This window comes from Mesoplodon densirostris, chromosome 18 (assembly GCF_025265405.1).
Source record: "Mesoplodon densirostris isolate mMesDen1 chromosome 18, mMesDen1 primary haplotype, whole genome shotgun sequence".
Classification (NCBI taxonomy): Eukaryota; Metazoa; Chordata; class Mammalia; order Artiodactyla; family Ziphiidae; genus Mesoplodon; species Mesoplodon densirostris.
In genome coordinates, this window is record NC_082678.1 from 26,128,344 (window position 1) to 26,149,009 (window position 20,666).

A 20,666-nucleotide genomic window follows, 5' to 3' on the forward strand; every position below is an offset into this window, starting at 1 on the left:
TGCGTGTCCGGAGCCTGTGCTCCACAACGGGAGAGGCCACAACAGTGAGAGGCCCACGTACTGCAAAAAAAAAAAAAAAAAAAAAAAAAAAAAAAAAAAAAAAAAAAATCCTTCATTTGGCCATACTTTTTAAGCGTTTCATCACCAAGTATTAGCAAAATGTAATAATGATGATTGGTATAATAGATTCCAGTTTACCAAAAATGCAGAACCTCTCCCAGAATTCCATGGAAAGAGTTCTGTGCCATCAAGTCAAAGGGGTTTTGTCTCAAAGAGAGACAATAATAACAATCCCATGGCAGTAAGCCCTTTAGACAGCTCATGCAATAGGGTTACCCAAAGTACTTTGGACCAATGAATTTTAAGAACAAGAAAAATATAAACTGCATTAATAGAGTGTAGGCTTGTGTGTGAAAGGCATAGTATATCTTTAAGTATTTTTTTTTCTTATTACAGAAGAAGTTACTATTTGGGACTTCACTAAGGAAACACATTAACCTCTTTTCTATTTTATTTCCACCTGTAGAGTTTTCAGATTGCTTTCCCCACAGGTCCGTGGGCAGCAAATAAACCCACCCATTACGAAGCGGCAGCTGAAAGTCCTAAATGGTTTGGTCAGTAACAGCCAGGAGCTGAGAACGCTCTGTGCCAGGAGAGCCTGCGTGGTTGACAAAGCCATTAGTAGCCCTTCCCTGATGCAGAGCGTCATCGTCATGCTTTATCCAATTACTCAGAATATATCAGAAGCAAGGTGCCAGTGCTATTTTACGAAGAATTAGAATCCTAAACTACAAGTTAAAAGGCTGTTCTCTGGTTTACTCTCTTCCATGTGGAGGGTTGGCTGAGGCCATGGAAGTGAATGTGGTCTGCTTACCTGGTTTCAAATGTAGCTTCAGACAAAAATAAAGATACTCATTTGTGGAAAACATGAATGTTTATACTTTTCAGTGACTCATCTTTGCCATCCTTCCAAAAGCTCACTACATTTAAGCAATGTTAGCTACATTGTCATAGTTATATAAAAGGTAACTAAGATTAAGAGATCAGCTGCAGGGTTCGTGTGGGGAGGAATGATGCCTATGTATGGATGGTCACATTTTTAAGTGGAAGAATTATGAAGGGGAACTATAACTTTCATGTCTTATCCAAACAGAGGTTTCTGCTGACATCAATAGAACTCTTATTTTACTAGCAGTGCAGTTGAGCACATATATTAACACTAAAAGGGTTATATTGTATTTTACTTGATTGAAAGGAAAAAGGGGACAGCACTGCTTTGCACCCATTAACAATGTGATATCAAAATGGAAACATACATCTTTTAGGATGAAATCTAATAAATAATTGAGAACCACTGTGATGCCTGACACTTTACTACCAAATACTCACATCTAGCAGTTTTTATATTGTCTAACAAAAGATAAACATATACCCAAAAAATAGACCTGAATTCACCTAGATTTGAGATATAAATTCATCTTCTCTTTGCTAATTAAAGGGAAAGAACAAGGTATTTCTTACCTGCACATGATTTCGTGTGTGAGCAAGGCTCGGCACATTTCTGGGTTCTTGTCTTGGCCTTCAATATACTATGGCCTGTAAACAAAGGCATGATATGAGCTAAGAATGGAACCAAGTAGCAGAGGACTAACTACCACAATCGAGTTCTTGACCATTCACCACTGCTGCAAGGCCAACTAGCTTTCAGAGCCAAAGGCCTCACTGGGCTGATTGTTTTAAGACAGTTGTTAAGGATCAACCCAAATTGAGCAGAAGGGGATATGTTCCTCTCTGTCCCATCAACCACCTTATTATAACACACATCTTTGGATCCTTGTATGAGATGGGCTTCTGTCGTCAAGACAACCACAATTCTCTCTTCAATTCAGAATAAAAATAAATCTAACCAATGGGGAAGGAAAAACCCAGAAGGCTTAGCAGACTGAGATACTAGTGATTTAAAATATAGAAAAGCACATGGATTTTATTTTTAAATGATTCGTATTTGTTGCCTCATTTTACTACTTCCAACTCCAACATGTAATATTCTAGAGGTAAGTAGCAGAAAACAATTGAGGGTATGGTTATGAGTCCACTCACTGTCTTGCGATGATTCATCAATGGGGAAATCCTTCCTGCCTACAGGTTGAAAACATGTGCTCTCTGGGGTGTATAACCACCCAAACAGTAATACTGGCCCGCATATGCTGGGGGAAGGGCAGGGTTGGGTGGGGAGTTAAGCCATAGTTATCTCCCTCAACTAAGAAGAATTACATCTGACTCTCAAAATTTGGAGTCCCAAACCACCTCACCAGCCAAGATGTTTTTAGTAATATGTGTACAAACATGTTACATAAGGTCACTGGAAGTTTCCTTGAGACCTCTGCTTACTGGAAGATCTACGTATTAACACCTGGGCCAGAGAAAAGCTCACAGCTATGGGTAGAGCAGTGCTCTGCATGGGGATACATTTTAACTAACTTAACAATGTAGCACTGCATAATAGTAATATAACACAGCTTCAAATTGTTAATAAAATTACTTTCACACATTCAGATAACTCTCAATTTCTTGGTGATGAAACTACTTAACCAGAGACTATCCTTTTTTTAGCACACACAAAAACTGCAGTAACTAACTTATAGTTGTCCGGAATGTGCTTGTTTATGAACCTGAGACTTTTAGAACTGTAAATGATGGAGGACAGCTTATGACACTATGTGTGCAGACCCTCAGAGCAGGCTCTTCTTGCTTTGTTACCTAACTCCATTACAAAACAAAAATTGCAACAAATTAAAAAATGAGAAAAAGTACCTGTATAAGGAGAAAACATTTCTCTACCACTGGCCCATCAAAAGCATTTTTTATGGCTAGCCTGTTATAACCCTATATTTTTTAATGTTTTATTTTGCCATAATTTTAGATGTATGGAAAAGTTGTAAGGATATATAAAGAATTCCAAGATACTCTTTACCCAGATGCCTCAAGTGTTTACATTTTAGTAAATTTGCTTTATTCTTCTTTCTTTCTCTATTTTCTTTTCCTGAGCCATTTATTAGTTAACTGCAGACATGCCCTAAATACTTCAGAATGTATTTCCTTAAAACAAGGAATTCTCTTACATAACCATAGCGCAATTATCTGAATCAGAAAATTAACATTGATACAATACAATAATCAACACCTGAGATTCACCAAATACCCAATAATGTCCTTTATAGCAAACAACAACAAAACCAATACCAATCACAGCATTCAGTTGTCATATCTCCTTAAAAAAGGAATATTCCTGAGTCTTTGTATTTCATGATATTGACATTTTTGAAGAATACAGGCCATTTTGTAGAACATCCTCATTTTGGATTTGTCTAATGTTTCCTCAGGCTTAGACTAAAGTTATGTAATTCAGGGCCAGAATACCACAGACATGATGCTGAGTTCTTCTCCCTGTATCACATCACACTGTCAACTCGTTCCACTAATGCCAGTAAACTCTGACCATTTGGTTAAGGGGGTGCCTGCCACCCATCAGAGAGCACAGCCAGATTTGTGTACTGTAAAGTTACTACTTGAAGTAATTCATAACTGTCTTCTGGGGAAATCATCTAGATTATGTTAACATCATATTATGACTTAGATTTTCACCCATTAGTTTTAGCATGCACTGATGATGCATTCCTGCAATCTTAAAAGACCTTTTAAATACCCAAGAAGTTGCTTTACTCAAGAAAATGCATTAAGTAAATTGAAAATGTTTTAAAAACCAAAACTTACACCTGCCTGCTTTATTTACTGCAATCACTGCTTTAAAAAATCAAAGAAACACTGTAAATAACTGATTAGATCTCATACATGGTGCTAAAAAATTCTATCATGCATTTCTGCAAAATCCTATTATCACTACATGTTTTGTATGTTCTCTTAATACCCCTGAAAACCTCTGGTTCAACTTTAGTTTTCTGTCATGCTAAACTAATACAAGTAACTTGGTAAATGAAATTCACAGGCATTAATGGGGTTTTCCTTCCTGTTTAAAAAAAATTGGTTTTGGGAGGAGAAAAGAGTATCAATTACATCAGACCTTCTCATTTTGAGTCTTTCTAGATAACACCAATATTATTTTTTACTGAGGCTGCTGGTTCCACTGAAATCAGTGGGCCCGTGATGATACTCAATTAAAGATATGCTGCAGGGGGCTTCCCTGGTGGCTCATTGGTTGAGTCCGCCTGACAATGCAGGGGACACGGGTTCGTGCCCCGGTCCAGGAAGATCCCACATGCCGTGGAGCGGCTAGGCCCGTGAGTCATGGCTGCTGAGCCTGCTCATCTGGAGCCTGTGCTCCGCAACGGAGAGGCCACAACAGTGAGAGGCCCGCGTATTCCCCCCGCCAAAAAAAGATATGCTGCAGTGAAAATATGTTGACGACCCCCCCAAACAGTAGATGACCCATGGTCTCCCAGGTATTCCACGTTTTTGTCTTTGGTGACTGAACATCATTTGTTGAAGGCCCAGGGCCTCCGTAATACATCTCTACCAAATGTCAACCTGCCACTTCGCTTCTGGCAGCAGAGTCAAAATGGAGAATCTTTCTCTACATCAAGCATAGAAAAATGAAAGCATGAGTTTGGATTTGCTCAGAAATAGTTAAACTCTGGGGATGGAAGGAAGCATGAAGTTTCTTCTGTTCCTTTTCTTGGGGCCTCAGCAGAACAATACTTTTCAGCACATAAACACAAAGAAGTGCTTGCTGCTTCTGTGACTTCTGAGATAAAAACGAGTGAAACAGAGAGTCTTTCCTCTCTCCTAAGGAGTAGAACTAAAATCCTGGAAACAGAGTAATAATCTAGAACCTCAGTGTGATAGAGTTAGCTATACAGTGAAACTCCGTCAAAGGCAGCTCCACCTCCAACCTCGCCTAAGGAGTTTTTGTTACAGAAAAAGCTTGTTAAAACAGACACACACACACACACCACACACACATACCACATTATCATATAAAAGTATGGTCTAAGAAATCGACATTCTGATGAGATCCAACATGGGACAACAGGATAAATCTATTTTGATGAATGTCTCCAATGTAGAGTGTCAACAATAAAACAGACTTTTAAAAAATGTCAACAAGTTCTCCCTCCAGCTTTCACACACATCAAATCTCTACCGTGTACATTTAGTACACACGTCGAGACTGGTTCACAGTTCAGCAAATGCAGACTCCGAGCCTAAAAGGAAAGGGGTCCTCTAACACCAGCTTAGGGAGAAGTTTCTGCTTGTTTTCCCAATTTAATATATGCCTCTGTGGGGTGTGAGTGAAGCTCGTTGAGGCCGGATCATTTGGGAGATCACAGAAGCATATAAACAGCATTGACTACTTTAAGTGAAACGATTTTAACAGACAGCTGGTTTAGGACCTAGACAATGGAACACCAAGAAGAAGGCTTATCTTCATCCTCCATAGTAAGTCATACTTCTGCTCACTGGGAGGAAGGTAAGTCTGCTGTGAGAGCGACAAAAACAACAGTGGTTTAAAGAAATCAGCGTGTTCATCAGGAAGGGGTAAGGATGGGAGGCCTGTTACAGAGATGGGCAGGAGGGGGAGAGGAAGCATATCAAATATATTATTTAAATAAATGAATTGATGGTGAAGCAAGTTGAGGTTTTAACCTAAGAAACAACAACAACAAAATACAATATCAAATAGAAAACGATATTTACATTAATCCTGCCAATGCAAATAAATCCCTTAAGGTGGCAGGAATGCTTGTACAGGAAAAAAAGTAAAAAAATAAACAGCACGAACTTCATCTCAACTTTAAAAACCTAGTGAAATTGATAAACAAGTTGTCAAAACTTGACATATTTGGAGCAGATTTATTCTGATATACTAGCCTCAATGTTCTCCTCTAATGAGCATAATGAAAATATCACAATTATTTTTAATACTCTGTTGACTTTCTGATTGAGGGGTTTTTCAAGAATAATTTTTTATAATTAACAAAAATGAAGGAAAAAATAGGAATTGTTAAACTTTCACATTCTTACACAATAGTGCCAGAAGGTTTGCTGTGAGAGGATGAAATGCCATCAGTTTCAAATGCCCAATTACACACTAACCTATACCATCTTTGAAAAGAAATCAATCAATAGAAAAAATCTGCCTCTGTTGCCAGTGTTTTAGAAGGCATCTTGTGAAATGTGGTTCATCTCCACCTTTCTAAAATATCACTGGGTCTTAAAAGTTATTTGAAACTTACTATGGATAAAGACCACATAGTAAAACAAAAAATACACGGTGAACTTACACAGGGATCACACTTCAATGGCACGCCGAAAGAAATACAGAGAATTGAGCACAGTTTTCTTTGTTTACTTTTCAAATAATTTTAACTCTTTGTGTTCCATGCAAAAATAAAGTGGACAGAGAATACTTTTGACTTTGGTTCATTAAAATCTGAAAGGTTTTTAGGAACAAAATGTTTTCATTAGGAGTCTTCCTTGGTTTACAAACCAACAATCGGAGACTTGTCATCATTAATTTAGAAAGACAGAAAGAATGAAAGGAAAGAAAGGAAGAAAGGGAGGGAAGAAGGAAGGAAAGGAGGAAGGAAGACAGGTAGATATGTAACCTATAACTAACAAAAACTCCTAATTTTCCATTTAAATCAAAACAGTAACCTTGAAAATACATCACTCTTTTTTCCAAATACAGAATAAAACGCCAAACCTAATTTGTCACCTTAAAGAATACATTCATGAATGTACAAAGTATCTCCTTCAACCAGAAGTAAAGTGTCCTCCAAATACAGACTGTCAACACGACTTTGGCAGCAAGTTACCAAGAATCAAAACTAATAAAAAAATATGAACACCTACTTTATCAACATGCTGTAATATTAATCATTACTTTCAACCACCAAGTTCCACTGCTTGTCATTAAAAAAAAAAAAGTGTTAGCTAATGCAGTTCGAGAAATTTCCAATAGGTGAGGGAGCCTTAGTTAAAAATTAACCTGTGCCAAAGAAAACACTACAAATTTGACATTTCATAAACAACTGTGTGAAACAGCAATCCAAAATTAATAGTGAAATAAAAAATTATTTTGCTTCAATTAGCAGCTTGGCTACTAGTGAACAAATTACAAAGATGTAATTTAAGCTCAGCAGCTAAGCAGGCCTGTTTGCAGAACTGAATTAGGAAAGTTGCATAGGAATATCATATTCAGTATGCTGTTCAGTTACATCACAGCCCTGAATAACAAGAGAATGTGTACCAAAAGCAGTTAGCTTCAGAACGCATCTTTTGTGTCTCAAATAAAATCTCTCATATTATTCAAACACCAAGATAAAAACTGAATCATTCTAACAATATCATACAATATTTCTTTCTAGCAGTAATAAAAGATACTTCACTCATATGATAACTACATTTACATCTATATTAGTAGATACAACTGGCTTTGTCAACTCAATGGGGTAATAATAGTAATAATAAAAGCAGCTAATTTATTAAGCACTTAATGTATGCTAGTCACTGTTCTAAGCATTTTCCATGTATGAATTCATTTAATTTTCACAACTGAGCTTCCAGGTATGTGCTGCCATTACTTCAATTAGTTTCCAAATGCTTACATAGTTTAATAACTAAGACCAAATCATTCTTGCTCAACAACTATATAAACAATTCACCAACATCCAGACACTCCTTCATTCCTCTCAGCAATATAAGACACAAGAACAGATTATCTGTGTAGTCAAACAAATTTGATAAATGCACCACTACTGATATGTTCGTTTTTAATGTTCAAACATTCACATGGAAACAGCTCTAGTGTAAATATCCCCAAACAAATGGCTGTATATTATCCAGGAGGGAGCAGTTGGACCGCCAGACTGGGAAAGTACTAGGCCATCTGGCTCTGGCAATCTCTCCAAAACCATCAGCTTTGTTTTCACCCCCAGACTCCAAACAACACATTTTCCACTGTGATGAGTTTACATTTTCCCAAACACAGGTCCTGATCATGCATAAAAATTCCAAACTTCTTCATTCTTCTATGTGCAAGGAAATTCAAATCGATTACCTGCATTTTTTTTTTTTTTTTTTTTTTGCGGTACGCGGGCCTCTCACTGTTGTGGCCTCTCCCATTGCGGAGCACAGGCTCCAGATGCGCAGGCTCAGCAGCCATGGCTCACGGGCCCAGCCGCTCCAGGACATGTGGGATCTTCCCGGACCGGGGCACGAACCCGTGTCCCCTGCATCGGCAGGCAGACTCACAACCACTGCGCCACCAGGGAAGCCCTCACCTGCATTTTTGACATGTTACCAAAGAAGAGAGACAGATGCTAAAATATGGCTTCTAACTATAAACTTGCCATGTCATTTTTTGTTTGTTTGTTTCCCCAAATATACGAAAGAACCTCTCTGCTGGCCTAGGTGAATTCCTTAGGAACATACTGATACACTAAAAATGTGCTTATCTACCAATGAAGAACCATGAACAGAAAGGGCTGTTAATCAAATCTATGTAGCTGTGGCAGGATATGATGAAACAATCAATAGGAAAAAATGCACTTGCATCAATAACTTAAAGTACCAGGAACATCAAAACAAATATATCAAGATTAGCTGGAAAGAGAACTATGACAGCAGTTCTGATTATTGTACCTTAGACATCCCACTGTGCTGGGACTTTTTAGGGGTCCCCTCACAGTATCACCTACCTTCAAATCCATACACACAAGGATTATGTGACTTATTATTTTTCCCTTTCCAAAAAAGAGCTTTGGTTTGGGGGTAGGGAACGTTTTGTTTTTGATAACTTTATGGAATTTGGTACTCTCTCATTGAATTATAAAAATGTCCCTTTCTTCAAAGCAAGATGGTAAGAGGGCAGATAAGTTAAAGGTTTTTTTTTTAAAAAAAACTATTTAAAGATAACTCACTGAAGCAATCACAGAATGTAATTATATCTCAGATACTACAGGAAAATCTGAACTGAGGCACATTAAAACTCAGACCTTTCCCACTAAGTTCATTTGAGCTTCTGCAGTAGATACTGTTTCCGGATGCAACAGCTATAAACTTCTGGATCCTACAGGCCTTTCTGCATGCTCACTAATGGAATACCAAAAACAGCAATGACAAAAAACAAAAAAAACCCTATTTTTAGTCCAGCTAAACTTGGTTTTGAAAAACCCTTCCCAAAAGCAAGCTTCTTATTTTCTAGTTGGTGGACAAATATTTTAAATATAATTATATCCTTAGTGTTTTATAAGAAAAGCATAGGGATAAGAGGGCTCAGATCCTTACACATTCACTTCTAATAAAGCTTTCCCTTTCCTGGTAGAGTCCAAAATTAAGAGTCATTACCCCAAATAGTGTAATGAGACACTTTGAAAAGGTGTGAAATACTGTGTCCTACCAATACATCTTGGTTGATTGAGTACATTTCTGTTTGATCTCAATGCTGCTAACTCCACCCAAGATCACAAACATTCTATGAAACTATAAAGTGCACAGCTAGTTTTGAATTTTGCTTGCCAAAGATTCCCTTCAAGTTTTAACCCCAACTTGTAAGTCAAAGATATGACATCACATACATAAAGCTGCATCTCTGACATGAAAAATGTTATGATAAATAAGCAGCTAAGAGACACTTGAACTATGCTTAGCTATTCCGACTGAAATTTATGATGTTATTAGAACTCATCAATCACTGAAATTATTCCATTCTGCACTCTAAATATCAAAATCCTGAGTCAGTCTACCTGGAAGAATTTCACAAGGGGAAAAAAAAGTAACTGTTTAATCAGTCACCTTCTGTCAAGACTTACTTTTGATTGAAGGGGTCACTGCACACTTAAATCAAAAATTTAAGAAATTTAAAAATCAGACTTGGCATTTAATTATCACAGAATAATTTCAAGCTAGATGAGAATCCACTGTTTTACTCATCAAAGCTAAAACGTAATAATTATGTCACAGCTAAGGAAAGTCATGCTCTTCACGCTGATCTGCTTTTTGAAGACTATTGTATTAGCTGTGTACACAAGAAGCTAACCTACTTCCCAAACTCTTACAGCACAGAATCAAGGAACAAGCAACTGGATAACAGGCAGGGATTGCCTTTCAAAGTAAAAGCTACAGAGAAGGCATTAGACAACTATTATGAAAGCAAACAGGTATGCCTGGAAAAATATTTTTTCTTGATATTTTTAGACTAAATTCAGATAATTACTAAGCCTTTTTTTCAGGTCACTCCCCACCAAAATATATAATTGCCTACATTTATAATTTTAACTTTCAGTGAGATGTCACAGTATGGCAAGTAACTCTCTTATACCTGCTGCTACTACACTGTATCTTATTCTGGTCCCATCTCCACCACGATGGAATTTATGAAACCGTGCAGTCAAAGAATGCCTTAAGCTATAGTTTTCCTTAAGCTCTATGACCTTGTTAGTAAAATGATATTAGATGTATTGCTTTATAAGAATCAAGATTATTCTTCCTCCTTAGAAGAGTGTGTAAAGTCGGTTCATCTCATAATGGGAAGATCAATTCTTGTGGCACTTTTGGTTTACGGGGTCTAAAATAAAGTTTTGAGAGAAGGTATCACGTCAAACATGTCCTAATTTTGTGTTCCTTACAACTGTCCACTTGCATCAATAACTTAAAATACCAGGAACATCAAAACAAATATATAAAGATTAGCTGGAAAGAGAACTACAACAGCAGTTCTGATTATCATACCTTAGACTTCCCATTGTGCTGGAAGTTTTTAGGGGTCCCCTCCTAAATAGGGGTCCCCTTCGCAGAGTTGCCGATAATTTAATATTTAAGTGGCCAATGTTTCACAAGCAGACAAGTCTTACATACTGGTTTGTGGGGACTTTTTATTCTTTAAAAAATAAACTCTAATCAGTACATAAGGAACATGTATTAGAAGCCATACTTTCCCTCTCCCCCTCCCAGCTTTTCTTTCCTCTGATGGGAATGGCAGGAAAAGGTATCCAGGGTATCAAAGACAATTTTTTAAAGACAAAACTCCACTTACGACATTTTTGTTTTGATATCATTTGTTTTAAAAATTACTGAAATCAGGCTCTTGCATTTTTTTGCTTGGCAGGAAAAAAATTTAACAAAATACAGAGCGTCCAAATCAAAGGGAATTATCCTATGTAATGATCAAAACCAGTATAGTAATAATAATAAAAAATAATAATACCAAAAGTATAAATGTGCGTTTACTCTGAACAATCAACTAAGAAATAAAACAGATCTTCAAGAAAGTCAAATATTTTAGGCTAATAACTTGAAATAGATCTCAAGAGATATGTATTTATCATTTTAAAAAATACATGTCATACCCTCATGTTTTTCACTTGTTTCACAATGAAATATGAAGGTAATAATTACAATTAGCTGTTATTAAATTGGTTCCTGCTGAGTAGATTTAAAAACTCCCAACAGGTTATTAATGTGCATTTGGTACAACATATTTAAGCCATGGGTATCTAAAAATAATTTTTAAATATGCATGTATACTCTAATTTGAAACCTTCCAAGCCAGCATCTATGAAAACTACGCCCCTTATTTTAAAGGGAATCTTTTAAAACCTCCATCAAGCAAACCAGTCTTAACCCTCTCACTGAATTGGTGGTTAGTACACAATGGGTAACTTTTCTCTTTGTTCTGATTTCTATCCCCCACCCAATAAAACTGTCTTCTTTTTGTTTTTTGCGGTACACGGGCCTCCCACTGCCGCGGCCTCTCCTGCCGCACTTTCCTGCCGCAGAGCACAGGCTCCGGACGCGCAGGCCCAGCGGCCATGGCTCACGGGCCCAGCCGCTCCGCGGCACGTGGGATCCTCCCGGACCGGGGCACGAACCCGCGTCCCCCGCATCGGCAGGCGGACTCCGAACCACTGCGCCACCAGGGAAGCCCAAAACTGTCTTCTTTTTTGTCATGAAATCCTCCAACTACCTAACCAGATATTTAATTCCTAAACTTTTTCTTGAAAAGAAAAAATGTTCATGCGCCTCGTAAAAACGTCAGACCTCTTTTCTGACTCGGCTCATAACTGCGTCTTTTAAACCATATCTCACCTTTAATGTATACCGCTCGGCGCCCGCGTGTTGGAAGCGTAAGAAAATGCCGTCTATGTACCTTTAAGAGCACAAGCTCGCTCACGCTGCCTGGCTTCTTGCCAAACTTGGAGGCAAAAGCAGGGGGATATTTGCAAGATATCTTCTGACAATTGTCGCTCCGTCTTCCAGCACTACCACCACCACCATCTCTTCTTTAAAAAATGTGTAGAGTGGGTCAAGCACGCTCTCAGACCACCGCACCGTTCCTGGGGAAGCTGCTTTTGTTCCTCACCCGCTTCCTCTACCTCTGCCCCCCGGGGGAGGCCCTGAGAGTTTGGGTTTCACAAGTTCAGCCCAGTCTGCACCAGGGTCTCTGGGCACCTTTGCGCCCCCTGGGGCCCCCCGGCCGGGTCAAAGGAAGTTCAGCCCATACTCTCCCCGCGCAGCACCCCGTAGTCTCAAATCGCAAGGTCTGAAGTTCCCTTGAGAAGAAGGGGCCGCCCAGCCATCTCCCGCGCGGCGAGTCAACGTGCTTTGGGGCGCTTGCAAGGCTGTGCTAAGAGCGCGGTCCGCCCTGGCATTGAGTGTTCGAGTCCCAGCCCTCCCGCTAAGGAGTAGCCGGCTTCTTGACTCTCCCAAATTTCACGGCCGTAGTCACCCCCGCAGCGCGAATTTAAGAAACTCACTTGTTTTGTCACGGAGTCAATGAGGCGAACGTAGAAATCCCGCTGCGTCCTCATTCCTGGGGGAGGGGCGGGGGATAGGGGAACGAAGGAGAATTAAGTGAGAGAGGATCTGCAGGAAACAAAGAATGGGGCTCCGAGGCTGATGGAAGGCCGACTGTCCCAGAGAAGCACAGCCAGGACCCCCTTCCCCAGTTTCCGGACGAGGGCCTCTGGCCCAGTCCGAGCGCATTTGGAAGGCAGCTCCGCCCCCAAGCACAGCAGCTGGGAACCGGGCGGACCACCCCTCCGCCCGGGTTCTCTCCCTTCCCACGGCTGGAGTCCCTCTGCGTGCTCTCGGGAGCCACCAAGGCCCTGACCGCTCTCGCCCGCTGAACGCAAGGGACCTGGGCATGAAATCTATGCTAAGCCGAGGAACCCGGCCTTAGGACGGGGAAGAAGAAAGAAAGCGGCCCAGCGGGGCCGAGGCGCCACACCTGGGCCCAGGTACGCGCTCGCTAATGCGGCCGCCCTCGAGCCACTCAGGGCCTCCTCAGGCGAAGCCTCTTCGGGCGAAACTTAGGAGAGGCCGGTTTACCCCGAGGATGGCGGACGACTGAGCTTTGCTCCGGGTCCTCGTCCACCTGAAGCTTCCCGCGCCCCCCACCCTCACCCGGAGCCCCGGGGTGCCGGCGCAGCCCCGACGGGAGCCTCACCACTGCTTTGGGGGAGCTGGAGCCGGTGGTGAATCCCGTTATTGGTCTTTTAGCTGCTGGCGTCCTGGGTCGCAGCAGGAAGCAAAGACACTAGAGGCGCAGGAGGGAGGTCGGCGTGAGCCAGTGGACCGACTTCGAGGCAACTTTCCCCAAGCGGGGACCCCTGGCCTGGGAGCCAGACAGGCCCGGGAGCAGCAGAAATTGCGGCCAACTGGGATCCCTCTGCCGCCCTCCCGCCCCTTACTGCTCCAACTTTCCAAAAAATTCCGTGGGGCGCGCACGGGCGATCCCGTTCCTAGGGCCTGGGAGCTCGAGCCCGCGCCAGCAGAGGCAGGAGCTGCGCGTGGTCGCGCGGTCGAGGGCGGATTCGTCCCGGCGCCCTTGACTCTGGAGTGCGAAGCCGGCCTCGCCTCTCTCCATCTTTCGGGACTCAGCACGAACTTTTCTGGGGCAGAACCTCAGGAACGAGGAGCCCGCGTTCGCCCGGAACGGGAAGCGGCTTGGGGGACCGCGAGCGGGGCGTGTTACGGATGCTTCGCCTTCGCGGGGGAGCGCGCCTCCCGAGGCGCCTGGGCCTGCTCCCCGGCCGGAGGCGAGGGGCAGCGGCGCTGCGCCCACTTACTTTTTCCTTCTCCACGAACCCCGCAAAGGCTGCCCCCTCGATCTCCGCGGGCTGGCCCTGTCTGTCGTAGAGGGCCAGGACGAAGCGGAAGAAGTTGGATTTCTGCAGATTGGAAGGTGGCTGCTTCTGAAAGTGAGCCCGGGCCAGACCCACCCCGCTGCGGCCAAAGACGCAGTTAGACGGCTCAGCGGGACAACACCCGCGACCCCTTGTCACCCCTTACACACGCGCGAACCCTCAAATACCCGCCTCCTCTGCCCCCAAAACGCCCTGTGGGCCCCCTACACACCCCCTCAGGCGCCCCGGGCCCAGCCGGCGACGGGACATGCGTGCTGTCGCCTGGCCATTCCTCCCCGCCGAGGACGTGCGCGCCCCCCCGAGCCCGACGAAGAGGTGTGAAAGTTTTGTTTGGGTTTTGAGCAAGAGACAAAACGCTGTACGCGTTTACTCCGACCTGACGCGCGCTGCGTGGGGAGGAAGAAAAGTAGCGGTGGATGAGGGGACGCGCGATCGTGGAACAAAGCCGGTCGTTTACAACTTAGGGGGAGGGTGGGCATGGGAGTTGGTTCTCGACACCCCCTTGAATCTCCCGTGCGCAGGTGCGAATGGATGGGGAACAAGCTCAGCTTCTCGCTGCAGCAGCCATCCTCCGGGAAACCTCATGCGCCCCCTGCCGCCCCTGCCCAGCCGCGGGTGCCCGGCCTCGGGGAGCCGTCTGTCCCGCCCCCCCGCCCAAATAAAGCATGTGGAGAAAAAGGATCTGCGGGTGGAACTCAGAGCAGTCAGGAGTGGTCGCTGTGGGAAAGGGAATTGGGGATTTTAAGAAAAGACCTGTCCTGACAAAGGTTCGCTGTTCCGCAGAAATCCTCACACCCTTTCCAGAAATCCTATGGATAAGGGCTGACGGTTGAGCGTGCCCTCCCGGGGGCTGGAGCCTGGGGCGCCGGGGGCGCAGGGCGGCCACTGACAGCCCGCCCTGGCCAACACAAGGGCGCGCACACACACACACGCGCGCACACACACACACACACACCCTTTCGTTTCTAGCCCAGTTACCCAACTCACTCTCACTACCAACCACCCCCATCTTTATTATCATCGGGGATGGGAACAGTCTTGTGGACACTTGGCCCCAGCCCGGAGAAGATGAGGGTGATGTAATTAGTCATCTTCATTCTTCCCCTTCCGCCCTCTCTGGGCCGGAGAGAGCACGGAGCCACTAGATCTCCCATTCCCCCAAGCCCAGCAGGTGGCCTAAAAAAAGGGGGGGGGGCGACCATATATCTCACTTGGGACCAGGAGTCCCCAGAAAGGGTACTGAGGGTGCCCAGGAAAGTTCCCCCAGGTCCATCTCCAAAAGCAGTGCCTCTAGGCCATACAGCCTAGCATCCAGGAGCTGAGAGTGGCAGAGGGGCTAGAAGGGGCCATGGTCCTAGACGGTGGGGAAGATTTTTAGGAGACATCAGAATTAAAGTTAGGAGTTGCTGTTCTTCGGGTGGACCAAGAAAAACTGAAAGCTAAAGGGAGACGGAGGGAGAACCAGAGAGGAGAAATAAGAGATGATTCTAGGGGGACATGGAAAGAGAAAAGGGGAGAAAAAGGAGTTAAGAGAAGGAAAAAGAGAAAGAGAAAGAAAGAGTGAAGAAAGAAGAGGAAGGAAAGAAGGAAGAGGGAAGGAGAAGAAAGAGGGAAAGAAAGGAAGTAAAGAAAGGAGGAAGGAAGGAAGGAAAAGGAGGAAGAAAAGAAGGGGGAAGTAAGGGAGGAAAGGAAGGAGAAGGAAAGTTTTTAAAGAGGGGGAAAAGGAAAGAAAGAAAGAAAGGAGGAAGGAAAAGAACGAAGAGAGAGGAAGGAGGAAGAAACAAATAGAGAAGAAAAGGCAAGGAAAAGAAAGAAAGAAAGAAAAAAGAAAGAAAAATAACAGAAAAAATAGGAAAGGAAAGGAAAAGGAAGGAAAGAAAGAAAAGACAGGGGCTTCCCTGGTGGCGCAGTGGTTGGGAGTCCGCCTGCCGCTGCAGGGGACGCGGGTTCGTGCCCCGGTCCGGGCATGCCGCGGAGCGGCTGGGCCCGTGAGCCATGGCCGCTGAGCCTGCGCGTCCGGAGACTGTGCTCCGCAACGGGAGAGGCCACAACAGTGAGAGGCCCGCGTACCGCAAAAAAAAAAAAAAAAAAAAAGAAAAGAAAAGAAAAGACAGGTGGCCTGAAAAGAAACAGCAATCACACAAAAACACAGATATCCAACATCATAGTGGTGAGATGCCTCTTCAGGCTTAAAACAAAATGAAAACAGTCACAGACCAGGCAGGGAAAAGTGCCGGTAAAGCGCGGGCTCCTCGCAGGCAGCTCCTGGCTCTGCGGCCGCAGGCAACCAAGACAGAGCGGCCGGGGAGCGCGGAGCCCCGGAGACGAGCAGAGCCGATCGGCAGACTCACGAGCGCGGCCCGTCCCCGGGGCGGCGGCTTCCGCTACCACCTCCGGGCTCTGCTGCTCGCCGCTTGCCTCCCCGGCCGCGGTCCCCGAGCGGTACTCATCTCTGCGCTGCTGTGTTGGCGTCCAGCACCCGGCGCCCTTCATCCACGTCCGCACCGCGTTCCTGTCGCTGCCCAGCAGCTCTTCCTTCATGCTGCTTCCACTCCGTTGGATGCTTTCCTGAATCCCAAACATGAACCTTTTCTTGTGGGAAATCTCCTCCCCCTTGAAAATTTGAAAAAAAAAAAAAAAAAAAGAAAAAAAAGAAAGAAAAGGAAAGAAAAACGCCAGCCAGAGATTTTTTTTTTGAGTCGTTGAATTCGCGCTAGAAGATCAAGGGGGGCTGGAAAGCAAATTTTTAAAAATGTAAACCTTCGGTCAAAACTGAGCGATAGGGCCTCCCTGGTGGCGCAGTGGTTGAGAGTCCGCCTGCCGATGCAGGGGATACGGGTTCGTGCCCCGATCTGGGAGGATCCCATATGCCGCGGAGCGGCTGGGCCCGTGAGCCATGGCCGCTGGGCCTGCGCATCCGGAGCCTGTGCTCCGCAACGGGAGAGGCCACAACAGTGAGAGGCCCGCATACCGCAAAAAGAAAAAAAAAAAAAAAAAAAAAAAAACAGCGATAACCCGAAGGAAAAAAAAAAAAGGAGAGAAAAAAGGAAGGGAAAATCCAATAAAAAGACCAAAATTAAAAAAACAGAGATGTATGCTTGGCTGTTGGGGATTGTTTGGTTGGTTAATTTTTGGTTTGGGTGCTTTTCTTTTTCTTTTTGTAATGATCACAGGCCAGTGGAAGACAGGAGGGGCTGGAGTTTCCTCTTGTAGAGGTACCGTTCACTTGAAGAAGCAGGAAGAAAAAAAAAAAAACAACCCTGATGGCAATTTAAGAAACAATAGACTCAACTCACGCTGCCGGCTTCGCTACTTCAAGTGTCATTTTCCACTACCAGGCAAGTTTTTCCTCTCTCTCCCTTTTTTTGTTTTTCCTCCTTCTCTCCCAACCAAAGATGTTTCTTTCCTTTCAGTGCGTATAGTAGATGAGGAGGACGCTGGTTGCCCCAGACAGATAAACCAGAGAGGGAGAGTGGGGTGGGGAAAGGGGGGGTGTAGGGAAAGACAGAGAGGAAAGGAGAGGTGAGGGAGAGAGAGAGGTGGACCCTATTGAACGGAGATTCTGTTTTCTCTTTGCTAAAATAGAAGTGATTTGCAGGCTTTCCCTATGGAATCCAGTTTGACTCTCCGCGGAGCTAAACACAAGCACACTAACCCCAAGGGGAGGAGGCGGGGCCCGCGTGGCAAGGGCCCGCCCCTTCATTTGCATTACGCCATCCTTCCGCCTCGCCTCAGCCAATCGCAGCGCAGGAGCCTGCCGGCTCTTAGCGCAGGGTCACGCTCCCTCGTTAACATCCCTCTATGACTGGCGCAGGGAGACGGCCAAAGTTCCTCTCAAAGTGGCGCGCGAAGGATCGCTTAGTACCCGTGTCCGAGCTGGAGAGGAGCGGGGCTGAGCTGGGCAGAGCCGGGCAGGAGAAGGGAGACAGAAGGAAGGGGAGGAGGATATTCTTCTCAGGGATTTGAGCTGGGGTCTGCATCCCGGCCACTGCAGTCAGCTAAGCATCCTCGCCGAGCCCTGAGCACGCTCGAGGCGCACAGGCTGCGCCCTCCCAGGGTCGTGTCCTGCTCCACTGTCCTGGGACGTCGGGCGCAAAAGTGGAGGAGACGGGAGAGCCCGGGCGGAAGAAGCAGGACGCGCATGCCAGGCGTCCACCTCTTCACTTTGAGGAGGGGTGGTGGTTGGAAAAATGGGTGCGTGAGATCGGCGCTGGGAGCTCGCGGATGGCACTGCCGCCACGCTGGGAGGGTGGGGTGGACCCTGGGCCCCAGCAAGCAAGGTGCCGTGGATCCCCAGGGAGTGGGGGACCCGCGCTCTGCCCCTAGTCAAGCCACTGAAACACCTCGCGCTCCGCCGCTAGCCTGGAGACCGCCGGCATTAGGCGCTGTCCTCACGTGCTCACTTCTCTGGACCATTCCGCGGGATAGGTAAACCACCGTTTACCTAACGAATGCTCGCACTGCAGCTGTGCCAGGCTGCATTTTAAAATTTGCTCAGATTCAATCCCCACCCCCTCATCCCTGTCCCCCAAACAGTTTTTTCCTTAGAGTAACTACCAAAGCAAAAACAACGTCTCTGATTAGTTATCTGGTGTAGAGTTTCTCTCTTCCTCATTTTGTTAAAATGGGGGGCTTGAACAAACCTTTCCCCCCAACTTCGGCCTCTGACACCTGTCAAGAAAGAGAGAGATGGGGAAGGAGGGAATGAAGGGAGGGAGAGAGGGAAGAAGGGAGGGAGGAAGGGAAGAAATGATCTCCCTCAGACCTTTCAACTTACATGCTTGTGGCTGGCAAAGGAAATAGCTAGATGTTTCTGGGTAACGTGCCCCATCATTGTTTAGCAGGCTGTAACCTCTAATAAGCACATGGTGAACTTCTGTTTCATTGACCTCAAAGGAACTCCCTGAATGCAGCCAAGTCTGCTAAGGGCTACTTTGGGGAAATTGTCTGCCAGAAATCCAGGTCCCCTTTCTGCCGGCCTTTCTTGGCCCTTTGATTTAGGGAGCTCATGGGATCAGTGACGGAAAAGTTCACATGCCCATGTTGAATGGAATGGAGACAGGCAGAAGTTAAACTTAGTACTCTTCACAGAGCAGGAAAGTGGGAGCCACTTCCAGATTCATAAAGTAGTTGAAAGACGGTGTTTCAGGCCTGAGGATACATGGCTACTGTCTTCAACACTGCTTTATCTCTTGTGCACAAAGCCTGCCCAGTTTCATACCATTTAATTTGGACCACTTCATGTGCTGAGCTCTTCCTCCCTGGTACTGTAATTAATGCCATTTCCTCCAAGATGCTCTTGAAGAGATCTGTTGGTTCCATCAGGATCCCCACACCACCCACCAGAGTTCCTGGCACACAGTATGTGTTCATGAGAGGTATGTTGGTGGAAAAAGGATTATAGGTTCGTGAGGAGGGGAAAGGGGAAGCTGGACATGCTCCATCTCTACAGAATTTAAGTGCACAGTTGAATCTTGGCCTGCTGAAAATTTCCCAAAGTTCCAAGTTTAACCTCCAAGGCCCAAAGGGTCCCCAGAGCCCATCACTTCCCCTTCCTGGACCATCCCCTGCCTTCTCTGAGGGGATCCTTCAGAGAAGGGGGACCAGGAAGCAGAGGCCAACCTCCTATCAAAGAGTCCCAGGTAGCACTGGCATAAGACCGAGACCTCCCTCTCTTTAATTGCCTGAGCCTCCATTTCACTCTCCAGTAAACAGTGTTAAGACTCCCAAGTTGAGTCTGGTGAGGTACACACCCCAGTGATGGGGAACACACAATGGGGCATCAGATCACTGCCAAAGGTGACAGAGAAAGGAGAGACACAGCCACTCTGAGGACCAGGATCAGTGAGAGTAACACAACAGATGGATTTCTAGGGGGTCAAGCAAATCTAGAAGCACTCTGCAAATGATGTGTTTGTGGAGGGGCCTGAAGCTGCATGATCCAAAAGAGAAACTGACCCAGAGAAAGAAGCCTTCAGCAGCCCAATTCCTGCCCCAGAGCCAGTAATCTCCAGGAACTAAATAGGAGGAAGGTAACCTCCACATCCACCAGGCCATGGGAGGAAAAACAAACGGGGGCAGGTATCTTTTGCTACGGCCAAGTCCATTTGGCTATGCAGAGGCAGCAGATACTTCACCTGGGATGCTGAGTGTACTTTATTTTAATCAAGCAGAGTGTATTTGTAGTTTTTCTTCTGGGCATCCTTGTGCTTTCAACCTTGCTCGCTTACCCAGTAAGAAATGTTTAAGTAGGAAGGAAGCTAAAGAGAAGGTGGAAAAGAGATGAAGAGGGTGACAGAAAACTGGGAACAACACCCAGGCCAGCAGAATGGTACCTTTTTGTGGATTTCCTCTGGTGAATAATGAACTAGCACTGGCAGTTTGAAACTGAAAAATCCCTTAAATGCTTTTCAGTCTTCCCTCATGTAAGGTTTGCACCACCTGCAGAAAGCAAAACGTGTGTGTACAGGGGAGACTATAAAGTATGTACTGAGACTG

At 45.0% G+C, this 20,666-nt stretch overlaps 1 long non-coding RNA gene and 1 pseudogene across 2 annotated transcripts in view; one reads left to right on the forward strand and one right to left on the reverse strand.

Moving 5' to 3' along the window:
- Positions 1–911, forward strand: part of LOC132478917 (uncharacterized) — a 34,271-nt gene extending 33,360 nt beyond the window's left edge. For both annotated transcript variants that reach the window (XR_009530424.1, XR_009530425.1), the window contains one exon: positions 527–911. This is a non-coding gene — a long non-coding RNA (uncharacterized LOC132478917). The remainder of the gene's footprint in view (positions 1–526) is intronic.
- A 480-nt stretch (positions 912–1,391) lies between these two features.
- LOC132479132 (transcription factor COE1-like) lies at positions 1,392–16,751 on the reverse strand (annotated as a pseudogene).
- Between the last annotated feature and the right edge of the window lie 3,915 nt (positions 16,752–20,666).